The sequence below is a fragment of the Oncorhynchus mykiss genome, chromosome 26 (assembly GCF_057628025.1).
Source record: "Oncorhynchus mykiss isolate SJ-2025 chromosome 26, ASM5762802v1, whole genome shotgun sequence".
Taxonomy (NCBI): Eukaryota; Metazoa; Chordata; class Actinopteri; order Salmoniformes; family Salmonidae; genus Oncorhynchus; species Oncorhynchus mykiss.
The window spans coordinates 20,895,840-20,909,319 of NC_143047.1; positions in this window are offsets into that span (position 1 = coordinate 20,895,840).

Genomic DNA, 13,480 nt, shown 5'->3' on the forward strand with positions numbered 1-13,480 from the left:
ATGTTGTGTATTTGGTATGTTGTGTATTTGGTATGTTGTGTATTTGGTATGTTGTGTATTTGGTATGTTGTATATTGTATATGTTGTGTATTTAGTATGTTGTGTATTGTGTATGTTGTATATTGTGTATGTTGTGTATTTGGTATGTTGTGTATTTGGTATGTTGTGAATTTGGTATGTTGTGTATTTGGTATGTTGTATATTGTATATGTTGTATATTGTGTATGTTGTGTATTTGGTATGTTGTGTATTTGGTATGTTGTGTATTTGATATGTTGTGAATTTGGTATGTTGTGTATTTGGTATGTTGTATATTGTATATGTTGTGTATTGTGTATGTTGTGTATTTGGTATGTTGTGTATTTGGTATGTTGTGTATTTGGTATGTTGTGTATTTGGTATGTTGTGTATTGTGTATGTTGTGTATTTGGTATGTTGTGTATTTGGTATGTTGTGTATTTGGTATGTTGTGTATTGTGTATGTTGTGTATTTGGTATGTTGTGTATTTGGTATGTTGTGTATTTGGTATGTTGTGTATTGTGTATGTTGTGTATTTGGTATGTTGTGTATTTGGTATGTTGTGTATTTGGTGTGTTGTGTATTTGGTATGTTGTGTATTTGGTATGTTGTGTATTTGGTATGTTGTGTATTGTGTATGTTGTGTATTTGGTATGTTGTGTATTTGGTATGTTGTGTATTTGGTATGTTGTGTATTTGGTATGTTGTGTATTTGGTATGTTGTATATTGTATATGTTGTGTATTTGGTATGTTGTGTATTTGGTATGTTGTATATTGTATATGTTGTGTATTTGGTATGTTGTGTATTTGGTATGTTGTGTATTTGGTATGTTGTGTATTTAGTATGTTGTGTATTGTGTATGTTGTATATTGTGTATGTTGTGTATTTGGTATGTTGTGTATTTGGTATGTTGTGAATTTGGTATGTTGTGTATTTGGTATGTTGTATATTGTATATGTTGTGTATTTGGTATGTTGTGTATTTGGTATGTTGTGTATTTGGTATGTTGTGTATTTGGTATGTTGTGAATTTGGTATGTTGTGTATTTGGTATGTTGTATATTGTATATGTTGTGTATTTGGTATGTCCTGTATTTGGTATGTTGTATATTGTATATGTTGTGTATTGTGTATGTTGTGTATTTGGTATGTTGTGTATTTGGTATGTTGTGTATTTGGTATGTTGTGTATTGTGTATGTTGTGTATTTGGTATGTTGTGAATTTGGTATGTTGTGTATTTGGTATGTTGTATATTATATATGTTGTGTATTGTGTATGTTGTGTATTTGGTATGTGCTGTATTTGGTATGTTGTATATTGTATATGTTGTGTATTGTGTATGTTGTGTATTTGGTATGTTGTGAATTTGGTATGTTGTGTATTTGGTATGTTGTATATTGTATATGTTGTGTATTGTGTCTGTTGTGTATTTGGTATGTTGCATGTCGTACTTGCACGTGTGTGTGTGTATTTATATGAATGCGTACTTGTACGTGTGTGTGTATTTATATGAATGCGTACTTGTACGTGTGTGTGTGTGTATTTATATGAATGCGTACTTGTACGTGTGTGTGTAGATGCATGTTATTGTACGTGCAACTCTACATGCTTGCTTGGATGCGTGTGTATGTGGTAAAGGAGGAACAGCTCGCTGGGCCGTGTGTTGGGTGTCTGGGGCCGAGGTGGGCCGGTCCAGGGCAGTGTTTATGCTATGCTATGATTAACACCGTCCAGGTGCTCTGTTGGCAGGCCTGGCCACCCACCGCCCACTGTTGCTGCTGCTTGAGACACACACATTTCCCCATCGTGGCTGGGCCCAGTCATCCATATTTACAAAGCTGGATGAGCCAACACTCTGAACTATTGACCACCATTTATTCTTACTCTCAGACTGTCTCATAAACGATGCTTCTTCACTGAAAGAGAGATGGAGAGGGGGAAGAGTGGAGAAGAGAGGCCAGAGAGGCAAGAGAGGTGTAGGCAGCTGGGGGGGTTAGAATTCCGCAATGAAACAGAGTGTAAGTAAGGAGGGTGGAGGGGATGAAGAGGATATGGGGTGAAATAGAGAACAAGGGAAAGAGACCAAGAGAGAAAGAGACGGAGGTGTGTGTGTCGGGCTCCCTAGCTGTGACGGTCTGCTTCAGGGGGAACGAGCTGAGGATGGATGCCACAGACAGCGCTCAGACGGCGTTGAGCATTTCATTAACCCTATCTCCCCTGGTCTAGACAGGAAGGACCAGGCCTGGCCCCACACAACCATGGCCCTGTTGAGGGAGCTGATCTTGGGGCTGGGTCAGCGCTTGCCGAGCCCCTGGGAGGCAGCATGCTGTTTGTTTTGCCCTAGTTGTGTACTGCATGTACCCACCGTCTGTTTGTTCAAAATGGCTTATTCATGCTTCAGCTCTATTCACAGGATTCTCACACTGAGCTTTCTCAGAAGAGATGTCTGTCCTCATGTTTGCTGATTGGTCCCAGAGCCGAGAAGCTGTCAGAGACTGATGTCAGAGTGAGGAGAGAAGAGGACAAGAGGAGAAAGGAGAGGACAAGTGAAGAGAAGAGAAGAGAAGAGAGGAGAGGAGAGGAGAGGAGAGAAGAGAAGAGAAGAGAAGAGAAGAGAAGAGAAGAGAAGAAGAGAAGAGAAGAGAAGAGAAGAGAAGAGAGGAGAGGAGAGGAGAGGAGAGGAGAGGAGAGGAGAGGAGAGGAGAGGAGAGGAGAGGAGAGGAGAGGAGAGGAGAGGAGGAGAAGAAAGATGGATAGGAGGAGGAAGGGAAGGAAGGAGAGCAGATTGGGGAGATGAATCAATAGTCCAGAGAATCTGCATTCTTCCACTGAACGTTCTGACTCAGTGATAAGTGTTCCTAATTGTGTAATCACTGGCATTGGTATGAGTAGTTGTGTAATAACAGTCGTTTAACACAATATCTCATCTCACTCCCACTCAGTGTATCAGTACGTATTCACACCTGTTTTCTTGATGTCCTGATGGAATAACTCACTTTTTGCCATTGGTTTGTGTTTAACATTGTACATTTCTGTGACACCAAATCATTTCATCACCATATGTTTTTTGACAAAACTCAGTTGAGGTACTATTCATAGGTTATTGAAGTATAGTATATAATAGAATGATATGATATGATATGAAGCTAAACATATTAGCATGTTTAGTTCATTTACTGTAAGATAACTGATGTGTTTGTAATTTCAGGGTACAGTAGAATGGGCCTTCCCCCATGTCAAATAAATACAATGTCAAACAGATAGTCATCAGCCGTTTCTGTTTCAATTGTCAGACAGGAAGATTGGATTTGATTTCCGAGGGAGATACTCTGAATGATAGGTTGTCCTATTTTACAAAGCTATAACTATAAGCAAGCAGGAGCTTGAACTGATGTGACTGAAATACATAACCGTAACATATCTCCTTCAACCTATGATTATAGTATAGTTAGAATTATTTTAGCCTTATTTAAAGATGTGGTGTGGGATCTTAAGCACTTACAAATGCAAATTGGAATTTGTATAAAAAAACAAAAAAACAAACGAACGTGGTACACAATTGTGCTACATTTTTGGGGACCCGTTTTGGCTAGTGAACACTACCTTCAAAACTACTGGCTGAAATTATACAAAACCATCACTTTAATTCCAGATGTAAGGACTCGTGTGAGATGACTGAGTATACCTACACACACTTTACTTAGAGAAAACCAGAAAACCATCACCTACCAGGAATATGATATAAACGCCTACTACATGGAGGCGTAGTCATTACAGCCACAACATCTTCATGTTCCCCAGTCTGTGCCAGAGAAACACATATTACAACCTGTTTACAACTGTCCCATAAACCTGGTGCTCTGGCGCTGAGGGAAGACTGTGCTCTTCTGATTAAACCACACCAGTCATGTGTTTACTCCTGGCTAAGTGGAGGTCACAGATATTTTTTCTTTCGTTTTCCCCCAATAAATCTCTTTCCGGGTCAGGGGAGTGGAGGAGAGTGGAGGGGCAGGGCAGAGGGAGAGGGGCCCCGTGCTCGGTGGGGCTCTATAGCAGGCACTGGGGAGAGCAGGAGCAAAAATAAACTCTCTCTTCTGGAAAAGGGTAGGCGATGCCACTCTGCGACGGGGGACGGCAGGCTCTGGTGAGTGTTACTGAGCTGTCACTGCTTCTCCCAACAGCCCCTCCCCCCTTGTCCCTCTGGAATGGGCCGGGCCAACAGGACAGGGGTGGGGTCAGAGCCAGAAGCATTCCCTGCATTCCGTATGGCCGGCAGTGAAGCGGGAGGTACACACACACACCACACACCACACACCACACACACCAACAAGCTCTCACAGTCTTATTGCATAATTATATCCACATTTCTCCAAACATAACATTTTTAAGTTGCTCCAAACTTCACATTTCTATTTTGGACACCCTGGGTTGACTCCTCCGGCTCAGCATTGTTCCGTTTCTTCAAACATCACATTTCGAAGTTAAGGGTTAAGGTTTGGGATAGGGTTCACAATAATTTTGCTTAGGCATGAATTCCGAATGGTTAAGGTAATGGTTAAGGTAAGGTAATAGTGTTAAAATAAAATAAAAATGAGTGTCCATCACTGGGATTGAACACACGACTGATCCATGCGTGATCCGGAGTCATGGGATTACCCCCATCCACCATCCCCATTCATAACACCTTTGCAAAACAGTTATAGCACTCACTGTTGTTCCTAGTGTCCGGTATTGAAGGCATTTCCTGACGACCCCAGGACAAGGATAGACATCCAATTTCACTCTTGAGTGATCTGCCTGACGCACACACATACATACACACACGGCTGTTACTGGCTAAGGCCACCGGGGCAGGGCACATGTCACCACTGTCAGATTCAACAGGACAGAAAGCTAATCTAAACCAGCCCCAGCCTGCACCACTCTCTGCCTCGCTCCCGCTCTCAAACTCCCTCTCTCTCCTGCTCTCAAACTCCCTCTCTCTCCTTCGCTCCCTCTCTCACTCACTCTCTTACTCTCCCTCTCTCTCTTGCTACACATGCACGTACACACACACAGACACACAAAAGACACATAAATACAATCCAACAGACAACAACAATTACATAGAAGTTAACAAGCCCCCTCATCCTGCAACTAGCTCTCACAGTCTCATGTCAGAATTAGACGTTCATCCATGTTTCTCAAATGTCACATTTTTAAGTTGTTGCAAATGTCACATTTCAAAGTGTTTAAGGTTAAGTTTAGGCATTAGCTCCACATTTTTACGGTTAGGGTTAAGTTTAGGCACTACTGTACCTCCAAAGTCTTAAGGTTAGGCGTTAACTCTGAATGGTTAAGGTAAGGGTTAAGGTTTAGGATAGGTTTAAAACAAAAATCTAAATAACAACTTTCTATCGCTGGATTCAAACATGCAACCTTTGGAATCAGAGTTAGATTCTTACGCCCATCCGCTATCCTCGTCCACAATGTCCTAGCAAAAACCAAAGCCTACTTGAAGGTAACAGCTCTCACTGTGTCCAATTTCCACATCATCTCCTGATGTCCTCAGACATGCATGGACGTTGAATATCGACTTGTTTCACGGTGACCTGGCTAAATCCTAAGCCCTGGGAGAATGAGGGAGTGAGAAAGAGAGAGAGAGTCAAAGATAGAGAGACAGAGAGTGCACACAGCTGCTCAGCATCTTGCTGCGCCAGTTCTTAATGGACTTGACGTGCTCTGACAAAATCCATTTTCTAATGCAGCTGTGATTACAATGATAGGCCTGGAATTATGATTTGGCTCCTTGGTGTGTGCACAGCTCTCTCTCTCTCTCTCTCTCTCTCTCTCTCTCTCTCTCTCTCTCTCTCTCTCTCTCTCTCTCTCTCTCTCACACACACACACACACACACACACACACACACACACACACACACATAGTGTTTAGTGAACTTCAGACAGGCTTTACTGTGCCTATTCCTAACACTTCAGACCTCTCAGGGGATCCACAGGGATCAGTTTTAAGAGCTCTCTAATTCCCCAACAGAAGAATGGACATGTTTAACACTTTACAGACACCGTGCCAAATGATTGGCATCCACATGTGTACAAGGGGCATAGGCACTGGGAAGCTGGGCCCACCCAATCAGACTGAGCAACAACCCCAAAAAATCCTGGACATGATTTGTCTTTTTACCTAAACATGCAAACACCCTCAGATAGAATCCATAGCAAGCAGTGCACAGGTTTAGATGAAATATAACAGAACTGATGAACTGGAATGACATTCAATCTCACGGCATGGGTTGCCAAAAACAACTAACTGAAAGCCACACCCCCGAATAAGCCACGGATATGATTGTATTCAGGCATGTGTCACTGTGCTTCTATGGCTATATGCACCATGCCACTGCCTATTTATTTTGTTCATTTAGAGAACAAGACAGCTCAAATCCAATGCCTTTATCACAGTCAACACCTATACGTTTGCTATAATTAGCTTTAAACATGTTCATTTTTGTGTAGAATAGCATGAGATGAGCTATGAAACTGCACATTTTCTTCTCTGCCCCATGGCAAAATGTGTAGAATTGCAGGAAATGACCTTCAAAACAGCAAATCTTTCTCTTTGCCCCATGGCAAAATGTGTAAAATTGATAGCTGCAAGCCCACCTTCCAATGAATCTATGGCTACGTCACTGCTCTGTATTGTATGCAATGAAACTTCACAGTGTGAAAATGTGTAGAAATGTAGTTTTGTTGAAAGGTAGACACTGTACACAAAGCATGCTGACTAATAGGTATGAGCATCTGGAGTCGTTTGCTTGTATCCCTGTATTTCCCTTATTGTTTGATGAAACTTCTCATTAGCAGTGATCAGTGAGATGAGAATGACCTTCTGCACCCGAGTCAGACGGAACACAAACCCAAACACTAACTCCACAAAGCTCTTGTGGCATAATTGGACTCATTTGAGATGTTCGGGTTTTGAGAGAGCCGCAGCATAGCCACGGTGAGATACATTTTTCCATCCCTTCTCAATACATATCCACATCTTTGATCTAATCTCCTAAAACTTTGCTTGCTGATGTTTCACAATGATACATTTGTGACGGCTGTGGACACACATGGCTAACCCAGGAGCATGTTAGTTTCCAATCGTCTCAGCTCTGAAGAATGCCTCGGTTTACTCCAGTGTGGTTCAGGCCTCCATGTTGCAACATTAAAGCCTCTTTTGTGTGGGAGACCTTTAATCTTATGACTCTTACAGATGTAGGATCTTAATTTGAACATGTTTGCAACATCAGGAAAAAAATCCTGCAGCAACAGGAAATGTGAATTACTATGTTGATTATTTCATGAATGGATATTTTTGTAGGGGTTGATACATTTTTCATTAAAATCAAGTCTGACATTTCAATGTGGAAATGACAAACTTTAGAAGCCTTTTTAAACCTTGAATACAAAACAAGTTTACATTTCCTGCCGTGCAGGGAGATTCTCAGCAACAAAAGAGTGCTCAAATTAAGATCCTCCATCTGTACTTTCATTCTCCATTTCTGTCCACTTTCTTTGGTTGTTTTAGATTCTCTCTATCCACCCTTGGTGGTGAATTGTTGAAGGTTTTTGTTGTCAGAGATTTTTGCTATAACATTTATGTTTATCACATTAATTAATGACTGAAATTACAGTAATGTCACGGAATTACATTAAACAACTGCAAATTGTTCCATTTGACATCCATAGTGTAAATAGAGAGCTGACAAACAGCTGATCACGTGAAGTGAATGTTTTTTGGGATGTTTGTGTGCTATTGACCAGAAGTGGTGTGTGTGGGGATGTGTAACCACTTCTTTTGGGCTGTCATCAGTTTCTGATATGGTCGTTAGCAGTGTCATCAGGTGTGTGACAGTCCTTATTTATATATTTCCATTTAGCGCTGATTGGATAATGTACCATTCCCAGGACACAGAAAAAACCTTGTGTCATAATGCCCTCAGACATTGGCCTGGTTATCTTATCTGGCACTGGCGCGGTGTGTGTGTCCGTGTGTCCGCTCTGGGGTCGTTGGCAGGGCAATGACCATGTCCTCAGTGCCTGAGGGGAGGTGAGGAGGGGTCATTCTCTGCCCTCTGTCAGCTTAGGCTGACACACACACACACACACACACACACACACACACACACACACACACACACACACACACACACACACACACACACACACACACACACACACACACACACACACACACACACACAGAGAGAGAGGGGCTAGTGTTCAGCAGAATCCTCTCCCCAGGCCTCTCCTCAGTCCTCTCCCCAGCCATCTCCCCAGGCCTCTCCTCAGTCCTCTCCCCAGGCCTCTCCTCAGTCCTCTCCCCAGCCCTCCCCCAGTCCTTTCCCTACACTCTCCCCAGCCATCACCCCAGCCCTCTACCCAGCCCTCTCCAAGCCCTCCCCCCAGCCCTCTCCCCAGCCCTCGACCCAGTCCTCTCTCCAGTCCTCCCCCAGCCCTCTCCCCAGTCCTCTCTCCAGTCCTCCCCCAGCCCTCTACCCAGCCCTCTCCCCAGTCCTCTCTCCAGTCCTCTCCCCAGCTCTCTCCCCAGCCCTCCACCCAGCCCCCCCCAGTCCTCTCCCCAGCCCTTTACCCAGTCCCCCCCCAGTCCTCTCCCCAGCCCTTTACCCAGTCCCCCCCAGTCCTCTCCCCAGCCCTCTACCCAGTCCCCCCCCAGTCCTCTCCCCAGCCCTCCACCCAGCCCCCCCCCCCAGTCCTTTACCCAGTCCCCCCCCCCAGTCCTCTCCCCAGCCCTCTACCCAGTCCCCCCCCAGTCCTCTCCCCAGCCCTCTACCCAGTCCCCTCCCCAGCCCACCCCAGGCCTCTACCCAGTCCTCTCCCCAGCCCACCCCAGCCCCTTTCTCAGTCCTCTCCCCAGCCCACCCCAGCCCTGTCCTCAGTCCTCTCCCCGGGCCTGTCCTCAGCCCTCTCCCCAGTCCTCTCCCCAGCCCTCCCTTGCATTCTGAATGTTATCCTTTGGGCTCCTAATTGCCTGTAATTTGCTTGTTGAAAGACTCCCCAGCTTGTCTGGCCTGTAACATGGGGTAACCCGAGAGCCCCGGAGGGGGAGGTGGAGTGTGGAGAGGGGGAGGAGAGGAGATGGAGGAAGAGGAGGAAGAGGAGGAAGAGGAAAAGGGGAGGAATTAGGGAGGAGAATAAGAGGAGGAAAGCAGGACAACAAGAAGGGAAGGAGGAAAGGCTGGTTTCTTCAACACAGAGAATCATACAGTCAAAAAGGTCTGCATGGCTGTCATAGAGATTGAAGTCTATGAAGAGACGTGCATTTGTGTGTGTGTGACTGAATATGATGCAGTGCTAACATTAAATGTCATCTCCCATGAATGACGCGGTGCCCCCCTTGGGCCAGTTGAGATATTGCGTGAGACCAACACATTTCAGTTATTTACTCTAGCTCCCGTCTTGGGCCAGTTAGTGTAATTTTGTAAATGCCAGATCTCTATGGCAAAACACGTTAAAATCAGGCCAGTGCTGTCTGAGATATCACGTGTGACTAAAGTACGATCAAAAAGACGACGGAGGCAGATCAACAGTCTCCTCCCTGATTTCATTGTGGGGGAAACAAAGCAAAGACTGGTAGCATGGACGGTGGATTCATGGATCAATATATCCAGCTATTTGTCCAGGCTGTAGCTGGACGGGGGCATCATGGATCAATATATCCAGCTATTTGTCCAGGCTGTACCATGGACGGTGGATTCATGGATCAATATATCCAGCTATTTGTCCAGGCTGTAGCATGGACGGTGGATTCATGGATCAATATATCCAGCTATTTGTCCAGGCTGTAGCATGGACGGGGGCATCATGGATCAATATATCCAGCTATTTGTCCAGGCTGTAGCATGGACGGGGGCATCATGGATCAATATATCCAGCTATTTGTCCAGGCTGTAGCATGGACGGTGGATTCATGGATCAATATATCCAGCTATTTGTCCAGGCTGTAGCATGGACGGGGGCATCATGGATCAACATATCCAGCTATTTGTCCAGGCTGTAGCATGGACGGGGGCATCATGGATCAACATATCCAGCTATTTGTCCAGGCTGTAGCATGGACGGTGGCATCATGGATCGGTCAGGTGGAGGCGGGCGGCCGGGTGTCCTGGATGTTCCAGCTCAGATACACGGCCAGGGTCTGAACACAGCCAGCACCTGCCTGAGCTGGAACAAAATATAAAATAACAGTTCTTATTGTATTATGAATACATTAAATAAATAAAACACAATACATTTGAATTGAACCATTGCAAATTGTGGTGCGTGTGCTTTAGTGTGTGTGTGTGTGTTTGTTTCCAGTGTCCCACTGGGTGGCAAAGGAATAAAATCCAGCTGTCATGTTGAATATGGTGTCATTGTTGTCAAGGCGACACAACCAGGACACTAGTATTTTTCAGACTGACCATTTCGAAATCTCCACCCTGGTTAGGGGTTGGCACACACACACACATACGCACGCACACACACATGCACGCACACACGCACGCACACACACACACACACACACACACACACACACACACAGAGAATGCCCTGTGATGTTCTCCTCCGCTGTGTGACATAGCATGGCATGGCCTGGTGGGCAGGATGTGAGGTTCTGCTTGTTTGTTTTAATGTCCTGTGGTAAAGGAGAATGAGCACCTGCCTGCCTGTCATCTGTTATCTACATTTTGCACTTTAGGAAGTCAATGAGAACCAATCCTCTTTTACATTTACAACCTGGGTATCCACTGGGGGAGTCGAGACATTTCTGAACGATCAACTCCCATTCCCTACCCAGTCTCCCATTCCAGACCACTGAGCTATCAGATTCAGAGGAACAGAAATAATCTAACCACACATTGTAGTTCCAGGGTCATATATCCACTAGGGAAGCCTAAACTATGAACTGTTGTCATTGAGCCACCCCAAATCTATCCCAGAAGCAGAGTCCTAACCCCAACACTAACCACAGACTACAGACATACAGTGTACAGTAGTTAGGTGACTACTCTGAGTTACCCTACTCTCTTTCATCTTAAGGGTCAACATCTCTCCATATCCTCATGTTTGACAGTTGGAATCAGGGGCAAATTGTGTAATTTCCTCCCCTCTGCAGCCCAGTGTGTACCAGGCCTGATTCTACATTACAGTATAACAACAGGCCTGCAGGTAGTTGTGAAGGTGGTACTTTTACTGTACTGTATGTGATGTTAATTGGTCTATAATGTTAGTCGTTCTACAACACACAGTTGTCTGAATAGAGGCATTAAGCAGAACCTGGACAGAACTTGATGCCTCTGCTATATCTCTCTCTATATATATATCTTCCCCGATCCTCCCTGTCTTCTTCCGTTACAGTTGGGTCAGGTATTTTATTTTTCTCCTTCTCTGTTTCTCGGTCACTTCTTTCCCCCGCCCTCACCAGCAGTAGCTAGTGTTTCCATGGCCAGTCCTAGTTGTGTTTTGGCCCAGTGTATTGTGGGGCTGGTTTACAGTTTGCAGTCCGCCTGTTTGTCAGTCTTTTATACTCCCTGAAACAGGGACCACCCAGGAGGATGTGGGGCGGAGGGCATAGGCTCTCGCTCTCTGGGAGTGTAGGTTGTTTAATAGCAGTCTGTGGGCTCAGAGAGCCTTGTCTCTTGGCAGGAGCCGAGCCCTGTCCTGTCCTAACACACAGCCACTGTTTACACTCTGGGGTTCTTGTATTCTGAAATGACAAATTCTCGTCGTCCTCATATCCCTGCTGTCCCCATGGGATGGCCCTAATACCCCATTCCTCCGCCCTAAAGTAGTCCTCTAAAACTTCCTGGTTGCAATGGAGAAACACTGGGTTGTCACGGAAGGATGACTTGTTGTTTTCCACATTGTTTACTCTGTTTGGCGATGGTGACATCCAGGGAATTCATGGTGACAAATGTAATGTTCAGAATCATTTTGCGTCACTATCACTAAGTGGTGCATGTACGTGAATGACTAGGCCAATGGTGAGTCACTAGGTTCAGACCATCATGGGTTTTTCCCATCACACAGACTGATTGTATCCACTGAGACTAATGTAATGCCTAGCGGGATGATGTGCATACTAGGGTAGCAGTTAGAGAACCACTCTGTTAGGCCTTGTTTACAACCGACCCTCGTATAATGGACAAGTGATGGTGATGAAGAGGGGGTCAGAGAAGTTCTCTGTATTGCTAACCAAAATATATAGTTAGTACTTGCATCTTGAAAACTGTTCATTCCAGAAAGTAGAAGCATATTGACAGAGTTGTTTGCCAGGTAGGTAGTCGCTTCCTGCTTGTCCAGGTCTGGTATAACTTACAGAGACTCTTTTGATCAACAATGGCATGTCAATTCCTTGGGGGTTGGAAAATGCACTCAAACTTGCCAATTGCATTCGACATCAGCATAATTTCCCTCTCAATCGCGGAAAATCCATTCTAACTCACTGTGGGAATGTAACAGATGCAGACACCACATGGGCTACATGCTACTCTGCTTTCTGTAAACACGCACAAACACAGGCATGTACAAACACACAAACACACACACTTACAGACAGACACAAATATTTATTTTGACGTGTGTGATCACCCTCCCCTTGGTAATGAGTACTGTGATTGCTTTGCGTAAATGATAACTACATACAGTATTTCACTTCTGCTGCTTTACTGTACACACACACACACACACACACACACACACACACACACACACACACACACACACACACACACACACACACACACACACACACACACACACACACACACACACACACACACAGTGCATTCAGAAAGTATTCAGACCTGTTTACTTTTTCCACATTTTGTCACGTTACTTTTTACATATTTTGTTATGTTACAACCTTATTCTAAAATTGATAAATAAATAAAAAATCCTCATCAATCTACACACAATACCCCATAAAAAATATAAAAAATAAAACCTGTTTTTAGAAATGTTTGCAAATTTATAAAAAATAAAAAACAGAAATACCTTATTTACATAAGTATTCAGACCCTTTGCTATGAGATTTGAAATTGAGGTCAGGTGCATCCTGTTTCCATTGATCATCCTTGAGTTGTTTCTACAACTTTATTGGATCCACCTGTGGTAAATTCAATTGATTGGACATGATTTTTAAAGGCACACACCTGTCTATATAAGGTCACACAGTTGACAGTGCATGTCAGAGCAAAAACCATGAGGTCGAAGGAATTGTCCGTAGAGCTCCGAGACAGGATTGTGTCGAGGCACAGATCTGGGGAAGGGTACCAAAACATTTCTGCAGCATTGAAGGTCCCCAAGAACACAGTTGCCTCCATCATTCTTAAATGGAAGAAGTTTGGAACCACTAAGAAGACTCTTCCTAGAGCTGGCTGCCCAGCCAAACTGAGCAATCGGGGGAGAAGGGCCT